At 30.5% G+C, this 11163-nt stretch overlaps 1 long non-coding RNA gene across 1 annotated transcript; it reads right to left on the bottom strand.

Moving 5' to 3' along the window:
- Positions 1-574: 574 nt before the first annotated feature.
- On the bottom strand, positions 575-1386 carry LOC131639424 (uncharacterized). Its single transcript, XR_009294941.1, has 3 exons — positions 1292-1386; positions 1112-1210; positions 575-679 (listed from the first exon to the last, which is right to left on the bottom strand). It is a non-coding gene; the product is annotated as an uncharacterized LOC131639424 (long non-coding RNA).
- Between the last annotated feature and the right edge of the window lie 9777 nt (positions 1387-11163).

Below are 11163 nucleotides of genomic sequence, written 5' to 3'. Positions count from 1 at the left end.
AGCAGCGCTTTTTCTAGAAAAGCGCTCTCGTAGCCTCCCCTATAGCAGCCCTTTTATCCAGAAAAGGACTCTCGTAGCATCCCCTATAGCAGCGCTTTTTCCAAAAAGCGCTTTCGTAGGTTGCGCTTTTATGTTTTTTTTTTATCTTAGGCAGCGCTTTTAATTATAAAGCACTTTCGTAGGTAGGCCATTAAGAGCGTTTTTGAAAGCGCTTTCGTAGGTAGGCCTTTAAGAGCGTTTTTGAAAGCGCTGTCGTTGCTAAACGCAATATTTTAAAGTGCAACTTGTAATTTAAGCCTCCCAGTTCGACCTGTAATTTATATTTGTTTTCAACCCGTAATATTTTCGACCTGTAATATATTTTCAACCTGTAATATTTTCAACCTATATTTATTTTCGACCTATAATATATTTTCAACCTGTAATATTTTGAACCATAGGTAGGACATTATATACCAATATAATACCATTATAATCCAAAATAATATATATATATATATATATATATATATATATATATATATATATATATATATATATATATATATATATATATACACCATTATAGTTCAATTCACATGTTTACAACAGATACATATAACTAACTCATCTCTAACAATAACTAAATCAGAATATAAGCCCGAAATTCTCAAAATCCGACGAGCGCACGGTCCTGGTCCTGCAAAGTATGAACAGAACAACACGGTCAATTAAACTAACTTTGCTCAAACACAATTAAAGGCTCCAACATCTATACTTCAAATTTTCCAAGAAAACAAATTGTCATTCAGAAACATCAACAATATTATTAGCAACAATTTCATGTGATTTGCAACTCAATCCACCAATGTAATGTGTCATCAATCCAGCCTCAAATCAAACTATCAGCACCACTTATTTAAGAATCAAACTCAACAACAACAAAAACAAAGTTCAGCACTCTTATTTAGCAAACAACAAACTTGATTCATATAACAACGTCATCATCGTCAATTAATATTAAGCAAAATGAACCAACATCCACCAAAGAAACTCAAACACAAAGCCATTATCAAAATTCATCACACAGTAATGTATTCATAAAACTTTTCACACAATAATGTATTCATACCTATATGAATAGTCGCTGAATATAAAATTGACACAATTCCTCTTTGATTTCTTCCAACTTAAGTTTCGTGTAAGAAGCAGCATAGAAGTCATCAAAGTACTACATAACAAAAACATAATATGCATGATTTAGTTAAATGTAATAAATTATAAGAAATTATCCTAAGTTATAAATCCATACCGTGATTGGAATCTCTAATTGATTCGTTTGAAGGATTTCTTTCAAAAACCTCAAAACAAAGTATCCGCAATCTGTATTGTTTCGCTGTTGCAGACACTACATAGAAAAACAAATAAGATTTTTTAGTTGTCTTGTTTTATCAAGTAGCATAACTATTATAAGCAAAATTGTGAAAATTAATGTATCTATACTTTGATCCAAGTAATGTTGTTTGATTTAGTCCGGGATACCTGTGCGTCTCTTTGACTTCGAAACACTTGCATTGATCTAACAAAAATATAAAAGCATATATTTAGATCAATCTCACAAATAATTAAATATATAAATATACACGAATATTTAGAACGATCTCACTTACGTATCAATCGTTGACTTCATAGCCGGATAATTGGTCTAATCACCATATACCGAATTCAGAAAATATACCACTTCTTTTATAGGGTTGATAGCAAGCAACAACCAGTGTGCTCTATAAATTAAAACAAAATTAAAGTTTATATGAAAATTTTGCTACGCAAAAGAAACAAAGATTAGATGAACCAAGAATGAAAAACTAACCCTACTGGTCGGGTATTATATGGCCAAAGAAACAGGCTTTCTTTATTGCCGGTGGTCATGAATCTATAGACTAAGCGATGTCTAACTAAATCTGGTTCCGTAGCAATTGTATGTCCGCTGCAATAGGCGGAAGACACGAAATGGAATCTGTTTGACAATTCAGTCCCGCGCAACACTTTGTCATACAACAACCTTAAATAAAAACATAATAAACATTAGATTATTTTCATTGAAATGTGTAAATAAATTGTTCAACTAATTAAATAATATATTCATCGAATTACCAGATGTATGAGTGAATATTACCGACGCCTAATTGGCCATGCGTAAAAATCTCTTTCATGTCATCTAGTGCAACATTTTAGAGGAATTCAATACCAAAGACAGCTTCATCCATATTAATTTCACGGAAATCACCTGTCGTCAAATCTGACATATCAACAAGTGTTCTGAGCGTCTGCCGGTATTGAGCCACAAAAGCACCTTTCTCGTACTCTTTCGACAATCGGTTTGAATTCATCCATGTCTTATCCATGTCCTAATTGAGCTAAACAAAAACAACTGATTATTAAGGCACAAAACGGTATAATGCGTTTCTGTCAAAATGCAAAGTATACTAGTAATTTGAGAAAGAAATTTACCTCGAATTTTACCGAACTCAAGAAAACGTAGAGAATGAGCGTTGTACGTCGAACTAGGACGAGAAACGCTGTTGATTCAAAGGAAAGAAAAATTCTATTATAAAAAATTTCATACAATAAAAACTGACTCAACCACTAATTACAGATCATTCATAAGTAGAGATTTAAGCAACTAATTAAAGTGGAAACGATCCATCATAGCAGTTCATTCAAAGCATAACTAATTACTTTGGCGAGAGAGAACGATTATAATCAACAAATACATTTGATGGGAGACATCAAAATTACAATATAAATCAGAATTTTAGACAAAATTCAAAACACTTCAGAATTTTCCAATGCATTTATATTGCGGCTACAGTGTATGCCAATAGAATTTGAGAAGTATATAAAAATATAATTAAAAGCTGCATGATGCAATAAGAGGAAATAAGATTTAAATGTGTATAAAGAAAAGAAGAGTAAACTTTATGTATATTTATTTATTCTCTTTGAATAATTATAACAATATCATAACGGATTATAGAGACACAAATTATAATTAGGTATTTTAAAGAAGGAAGAAAATCAAATGAACAAAGGAAATCAACAATAGTCTGAAGTGTGTACATACTCGTAAATATGTAGTACCAGAGTCAGTGATACGAGCTCCAAAGAGATCCAAAGTTATCAATCCAGTCAGACCTATACAAGAAATTCAATTCAATGTATGATTAAAATAAGAACGGGTGAATAGTGCAGATTCCATAAAACACAATTTCAGGATTTGAGTTTTCCCATTGACACCAATCACCAATTCCATGACCGACACAAATCACCAATAACTCTCCTAATAAAAGAGCAAACTTAATCGTTCTTTCTCTTGAGTTGCATGGATCAATAGAAAGGATACAAAAGTATGAGACATATTGATATAGAAAAACACAACATAGTCATGTTCTCATTTTGATATAGAAAAACACAACATAGTCATGTTTTACTTATATATAGTTAACCGTGTCTCTTCCACAAATATACATATCAATACTCTAGCTTCAATTCTTAAAATAATAGGTGTTTAGATTCTTTCTATCTAATGAACACTTTTATAATGACACAGTGGTAATAAAGTTCTCAAACATGAGAAATTTGAACACTCCTAACATGTTTGTTCCCAACTTTATTCTTAGGAACATTAACAGTGAGCACACCATTATCCATATAAGCCTTAACATGATCAACATTATATCCAGTAACTCTCTCACACACCATATATAGATAAATTATTAATCAAATCACTTCCACATTTTTACTATGCTTATTTATTTTTAACTTATAAAATAATATACCATATAGTATATAATACTAATAATACTCCATATTTGAAATTAAAACCCACATATACACATGCATATAAATAATGACAGAAAGTCAACTTCCAACTTCCAACTCCAATAAGTGATTCAAGATATAGAAGACACAAAATAAGTGATTCTTAGAGTTCCAACTTCCAACTCCAAGGAACAACAAGAACACACAAAGCCTAAACTATTTTCAAAATGGGTGTGATTAAATCAGCTATAGCAGATGCAATTCTAACATTAATATTTATTTTCTTCATCTCAACAGTAAGAATTCTCACTTCAAAAACAGTTTCCTCCTCAATCTTCAACCAGTTTCACTACCAGGCCTATTCATCACAACCATCCTAAACACAATTTCTTAATCTTCAACCAGTTTCACTAACAATTTCTTAAATAACATAGAATAAAAATTAACGTTACTGCTAGTAGAGTAGTAGAAGGAATGTGAAATCGACTCACCGAGAGAGAAGAAGAAGTGTGACAGGAGAAGTCGACGAAGAGCTTTGCGAGGCGGTGAATGAGAAGACGAAATTCAGCCGGAGGCGGGGGTTTCTGTCGCTGTTACTCAGCCGCGAAGTGAAGGAGAAGACGAAGAGCTTTGAGAGGCGGAAGGAGAAGACAAAATTCAGAGATGGAATCGTGATTCAGTATCGTCGAAATTCAGCCCCAAACAAAATTCAAGGATGGAATGGTGATTTAGTATCGTGGAAGGCAGAGATTTTCATGGAGAATTAGCTAGGTTTACGTTTGGGGAAGAAGAATGGTATCGTGATTTCTGAAAAACTTAATAAACTAGGAATGTTTTGTTTTAAAAAATTTAATTGTAAATACCCTACGAGAGCGCTATTAAAAAGCGTTTTGGTACCCAGCCCTATACCAGCACTTTTTAGATAGAAATCGCTTTGGTAACCTACTCCTTTACCAGCGCTTCTAAAAGCGCTTTGGTAACCAGCCCTATAGCAGCGCTTCTATAAAGCGCTTTGGTAACCAGCCATATACCAGCGCTTTTAAAAAGCGCTTTTGTAGGACCCTCTATAGCAGCGCTTTTTTCCCTTCATTTTTAGTTTTGTTTTTAGCGAAACCTATAGCAGCGCTTTTTCCTAAAAGCGCTTTCGTAGGGGTGCTGCTAAAAGACAAATTTGGCGTAGTGAAAAATCATTTTTTTTAAAAAGCCAAAACAAACGGGCCCTATATTATTTACTTGAATTGTATAAATAATGATATAGACTATGACTATTTATATACAACTTTAATTGGACTTGCGCTTACATAACTTAAATCATATTTGATATTATTAAATTTGATTATATTTGATATTATATTTAATATTTAAATAATATGTCAATCCCAATTATATCTCAACATATCCCCTATAATCCAAGTTGTCAAACATACTCTAAAAATAGTCAATCTAAATTATTCCTAATTTCTTTCTCAAATTTAGGAATATGTGGATCTTCAATCCTATGGTGAAAATGCCGGTCAACTGTGCTTCACTTAAGAAATGTCTAACTTCAAGTTTGGCTCGATTTATCTTTTCTCTCAGGAAGTGAAATCTAGCTTCAATTTGCTTACTCCTCCATGCAGAACTGGATTCTTCGCCAGATTTATGGCTGACTTGTTGTCGATTTGCAACACAAGAGGTTTCTTTACTTCGGCCTCCATTTTTTCAAGTACCGATCTTATCTAAATTGCTTGACATGCAGCATAGGATCCTGCTATATATTCAGCTTCACACGATGATAATGCCACCACGGGTTGTTTCTTCGAACACCATGAAATTGGGGCACCAAATACTTGAAAGAAATATCCAGTTGTACTTCTTCGATCTTCCTTATCTCCACACCAATCAACATCTGAAAAAGAAGTAATTGTTGTTTCTTTGTTTTCAGAATTTCGTCGAAATAGAATTCCATACTCTATCGATCCTTCTAAGTATCTTAAAATTCTTCTCGCAACCTTCATGTGTGACACTCTTGGTTCACTCATGTATCTGCTCACTAATCCGACTACAAAATCTATATCAGGTCGACTGTTGCACATATACCTCAGAGATCCCACAATTTGCTTGAACAAAGTTACAACGACTTTTCCTTACTCTCCAATCTTCTCCAACTTCACATTTGGTTCGACAAGTGAGGATGCAGGATTCAAATCATTCATTCTGAATCTCTTGAGTATCTCTTTGATATACTTACTTTGATGTAGCACCATACCTTGCTTCGACATTTAAAATTCCATGCCTAGGAAATAAGACAATTTTCCCAGATTCGACATTTCAAATTCCCATCATCAGCTCTTTGAACTTCGACAAGTTCTCCAAGCTATTTCTAGTTACCAACAAGTCATCAACATATAAGCAGATAATTGTTATGTCTTATGCTACAATTTGAACATAGACTCCATACTCATATTTGTATTTTACAAATCCTAATTCGACTAAGTATGAGTCGATATTCTTGTTCCATACCCTACGTGCCTGCTTGAGTTCATAGAGCGCTTTGTGCAACTTATATACTTTACCCGCTTCCTTCTGAATCACGAACCCTGGAGGTTGTGTGACATAGACCTCGTCGTTTAAAGGACCATTCAGAAATGCTTATTTCACATCTAAATGAAATGTAGATCAGTCTTGGCTGCATGCCAATGCTACCACTAGTCGAACAGTCTCCAATCTTGCTACTGGAGCAAATACATCAGAGTAGTCGAGTCCTTCTCTTGGAAGAAATCCTCGAACTACTAATCTTGCTTTATGTCTTGCTATCGACCCATCAACATTGTATTTCACCTTGAACACCCACTTTACTTTGATAACTTTTGTATGTGTTGGAAATTCGACTAACTCATGTGTTGTTTCTTTCGATTGCTTGTAACTTTTCGACCAGAGCTAACTTCCACTGTTGACTCTTTAAAGCTTTGCTATAGTTGATTGGTTCAGCACCTGCAAGTAAAGCAAAATGAACTAATTCTCTATCTGGTGTGACTTCATCATCACCAACCACCTTAAAATCTTGAAGTCTAGTGGGACGAACTCTAGTTCCTTGAGGTCTCTGACTTGATTCAGCCACAACCTCTTCGAATTTGACTTTATTGAGACTGTCAGTAACTACTTCGACTTCAACTTGAGTTTCACCAATTTCGACTTCAGCAGTTTCCTCGTTGAAGTTAGAGCTCATCAATGGCTTGTTAATTGAATTACTCGAATTCCAATCTCAGGCGGAATTTTCATCAATCACAATATCTCGACTCAACACAATCTTCACATTAACTGGATTGAATAGCTTGTATGCATCAGTCTTATGATATCCTACTAGAATCATAGGTTCACTCTTGTCATCAAGCTTCCTTCTTCTTGCATCAGGAACATGCTTGAAACACATAGAGCCAAACATCTTCAGATGACTCACTGGTGGTCTTTTACTACTCCGCGCTTCTTCAAGAACCTTATTCTTCAACTTCTTGGCAAGGCACCTGCTCAGAATATAAATAATAGTCGAAACAGCTTCACCCCATAAAAAGGAGATGAACCTTGTTTTTCTATGTAGATTTACCAACCAATAGATTGTAAAAAGGAGAGACGGCTGAATTGGGAAAACAGAAGAGGACCCATTCTCCAGCACATGGCCTTCAACATTTAGGGGCATTATATATTATTTGTTAAATATTAGACTATACAACTTATTGACAATTTTTTTTTTGAGATTGAGATCGTGGGATTGAATCTACCTTCAACTTTTGTAATTTAATTCTTAATGTAAAAAAATAAACTATTAAAAGAATATATGATTTCAAATTACACTACAAATACGGTCCAATACGGTTGTCGCGTCAACACTAGTACAACTGCAATTGCAGTTTTGATTTGCAATTTAAAATCACACGACAATCCAATTATCTTTTCTATTCTCAAAATGTTCATTTATAGACACATTAGGAATAACTTATTATTTTTCAAGTTCCCTCTCTCATAAGTCATTCCTTCCTCATACGTATCATCTGCATTATTGCATTTCATCAGATTATGCTTTATGTTTACTAACCCTTAAATACAAATTGCAAAAATATGTCTTGTTTCTATTTTATTGTGTAGGACAAGGACTGATTAATCAAGAATGTCAAGATTTGCAAGATAATTCGAAGCAGCCCAACCTAAAAGTCAGCATTTCGAGTCCATTCCAATTTTAGGTTTAAAGTTCCATTGTCATCATTTTAATTTCATAGCTTTATTTCTTATTCAAAAATCTATAAAAAGAAATATGTACGATCACCATGATTTTATATTAACTTTTAATGTTAATTTTAACTTTAATTCAAAATTAAAATATTGCCTTCAAATTGAATTATTGTTAAAGTTAAAAATAATTTTTAATATAAAATTATCTCTTTAAATTCATTAATCTTTTTTTTTATTTTACTTTTTTTATTTTTATTTGCTATTAACTCTTTTTTCTTCTTTTACTATGTTTATTACTACAGCAATGCTATGTGTACACTCAATCTTACACCAAATATCTACACCGTATACACTATTCATCATATTTATACGGTAAACAGTGTTTTTTATTAAAAAAACAAATTTAAAAAATATTTATTTTTAAAATTTATTTTATAACACAAATATAAGATTTTGTCATTAACCAACTTCACAATTATATTAACCACAAAAATGTACGTCATTAACCACTTATTTTAGTTATAACTCATTAACCAATTTCACTACTACATTAACCAATAAAATATATACTATTAACCATGTTCTGACACTAAATTATAAATGTATTAACCAACTTTTACATTTAATTAACCAACTTTATTTTAATATTTAATTTTGTTATGTTTGAGAACTCATTAACCAAGTTAGGAACTGTATTAACCAATTTTATACATAATATTAACCAAAGTTGATTTACTACGCAAGATTTAATATTTAATATCAGAACACTCGATAACCAAACTATGAACTATATTAACCAATTTATAAAACTCAATTAACCAACTTTACATTATAACTTAAAACTATTTTTTTATGTAATAATATATATTAACCAAACTCTAAACTGTACTAATCAAGTTTTGATACTTTATTAACTAAAGAAATTTAAAAAAAAAATTGAAAAATATATCAAAAACTTAAAATAATAAAAAAAAATATTATTCACGTATTTGTGAACAGTGTTTTAGGTATAGGTGTATGATTTTGTGTATAGATATCATTTCTTACACCAGCAATGCTATGTGTACACTCAATCTTACACCAAATACCTACACCGTATACAGTGTTCACCATATTTATACGATGAACGGTATTTTTTAATAAAATAATATTATTTTTAAGAATTTTTTATTTTTGAAATTTATTTTATAACACAAATATATAAGATTGTGTCATTAACCAACTTCACAATTGTATTAACCATAAAAATATACGTCATTAACCACTTACTTTACTTATAACTCATTAACCACTTTCACGACTACATTAACCAATAAAATACATATTATTAACCATGTTCTGATACTTAATTATAAATGTATTAACAAACTTTTATATTTAATTAACTAACTTTATTTTACTATTTAATTTTATTTATATTTGAGAACTCATTAACCAAGTTATGAATTGTATTAACCAATTTTATACATAATATTAACCAAAGTTGATTTACACGTAAGATTTAATATTTGATAACAGAACACTCGATAACCAAACTATGAACTATATTAACCAATTTATAACACTCAATTACCAACTTTACTTTATAACTTAAAACTATTTTTTTTATGTCATAATATATATTAACCAAACTCTAAATTGTATTAATCAAGTTTTCATACTTTATTAACTAAAGTAATTTTAAAAAAATTGAAAAATATATCAAAAACTTAAAATAATTATAAAAAAACAATGTTCACGTATTTGTGAAGAGTGTTTTAGGTGTAGGTGTATGATTTGGTGTATAGATATCATTTCTTACACCAGCAATGCTATGTGTACACTCAATCTTACACCAAATGCCTACACCGTATACACTGTTCACCGTATTTTATACGGTGAATAGTGTTTTTAATAAAATAATATTATTTTTAAAAAAAAATTATTTTTAAAATTAATTATTTTATAACATAAATATATAAGATTGTGTCATTAACCAACTTCATAATTGTATTAACCATAAAAATGTACGTCATTAACCACTTATTTTACTTATAATTCATTAACCACTTTCACGACTACATTAACCAATAAAATACATACTATTAATCATGTTCTGACACTTATTTATAAATGTATTAATCAACTTTTACATTTAATCAACCAACTTTATTTTACTATTTAATTTTTTTATGTTTGAGAACTCATTAACCAAGTTATAAACTATATTAACCAATTTTATACATAGTATTAATCAAAGTCGATTTACTACGTAAGATTTAATATTTGATATTAGAACACTTGATAACCAAACTATAAACTATATTAACCAATTTATAACACTCAGTTAACCAAATTTACTTTATAACTTAAAACTATTTTTTTATGTCAGAATAATATTAACTAAATTCTAAATTGTATTAATCAAGTTTTGATACTTTATTAACCAAAGTAATTTTATTAAAAAATTGAAAAATATATCAAAAACTTAAATTAAAGTAAAAAATATTGTTCACGTATTTGTAAACAGTGTTTTAGTGTTTTAAGTGTAGGTGTATGATTTGGTGTATAATGTCATTTTTCAAACCCAAAATCCATTCATTCATAACCTTGTAAAAGACTTAATTAAATAGAGCTATGGTTAGAAAATGTACAATAAGCAAGGACCATCCTCAGCATACCCAGTGCACATGGCCTTCAATATTAAGGTGTATTATATATTATTTGTTCAATATTATGACAATTTTTTTGTCTTAGAGATTGAGATTATGGGATCGAATCTTCCTTCAACTTTTGTAATTTACTTTTTAATGTAAAAAAATAAAACTATTAAAGTAAAAGATCAAACTCTGTCATCACCCACAGTATAAACTTTTATTTTATGATTGTTGTAATGCGCAATGCGGGTCATTACAATTATGTAAATTATGATTAGAAGAATTTGAAATACTCAATTAGAAAACACATATTGTTAAGTTTTTGAAAAATAAGTTGAGTTTTAAGGTATAAATTTTGACATAAATATCAGAAAATTTTTTGACAAAGTTGTCTGATATGATTTATAATTTAAAAAAATATATGATTTCAAATTACACTGTATATACGGTTGCCGCGTCAACAATAATACAACTACAATTACGGTTACGAATTACAATTTAAAATCACACGACAATCCAA

This window comes from Vicia villosa, unplaced genomic scaffold, assembly GCF_029867415.1.
Source record: "Vicia villosa cultivar HV-30 ecotype Madison, WI unplaced genomic scaffold, Vvil1.0 ctg.002629F_1_1, whole genome shotgun sequence".
NCBI classification, from domain to species: Eukaryota; Viridiplantae; Streptophyta; class Magnoliopsida; order Fabales; family Fabaceae; genus Vicia; species Vicia villosa.
Note: the sequence above shows the minus strand (reverse complement) of the source record. Positions and strands in the feature narration are given on the sequence as shown.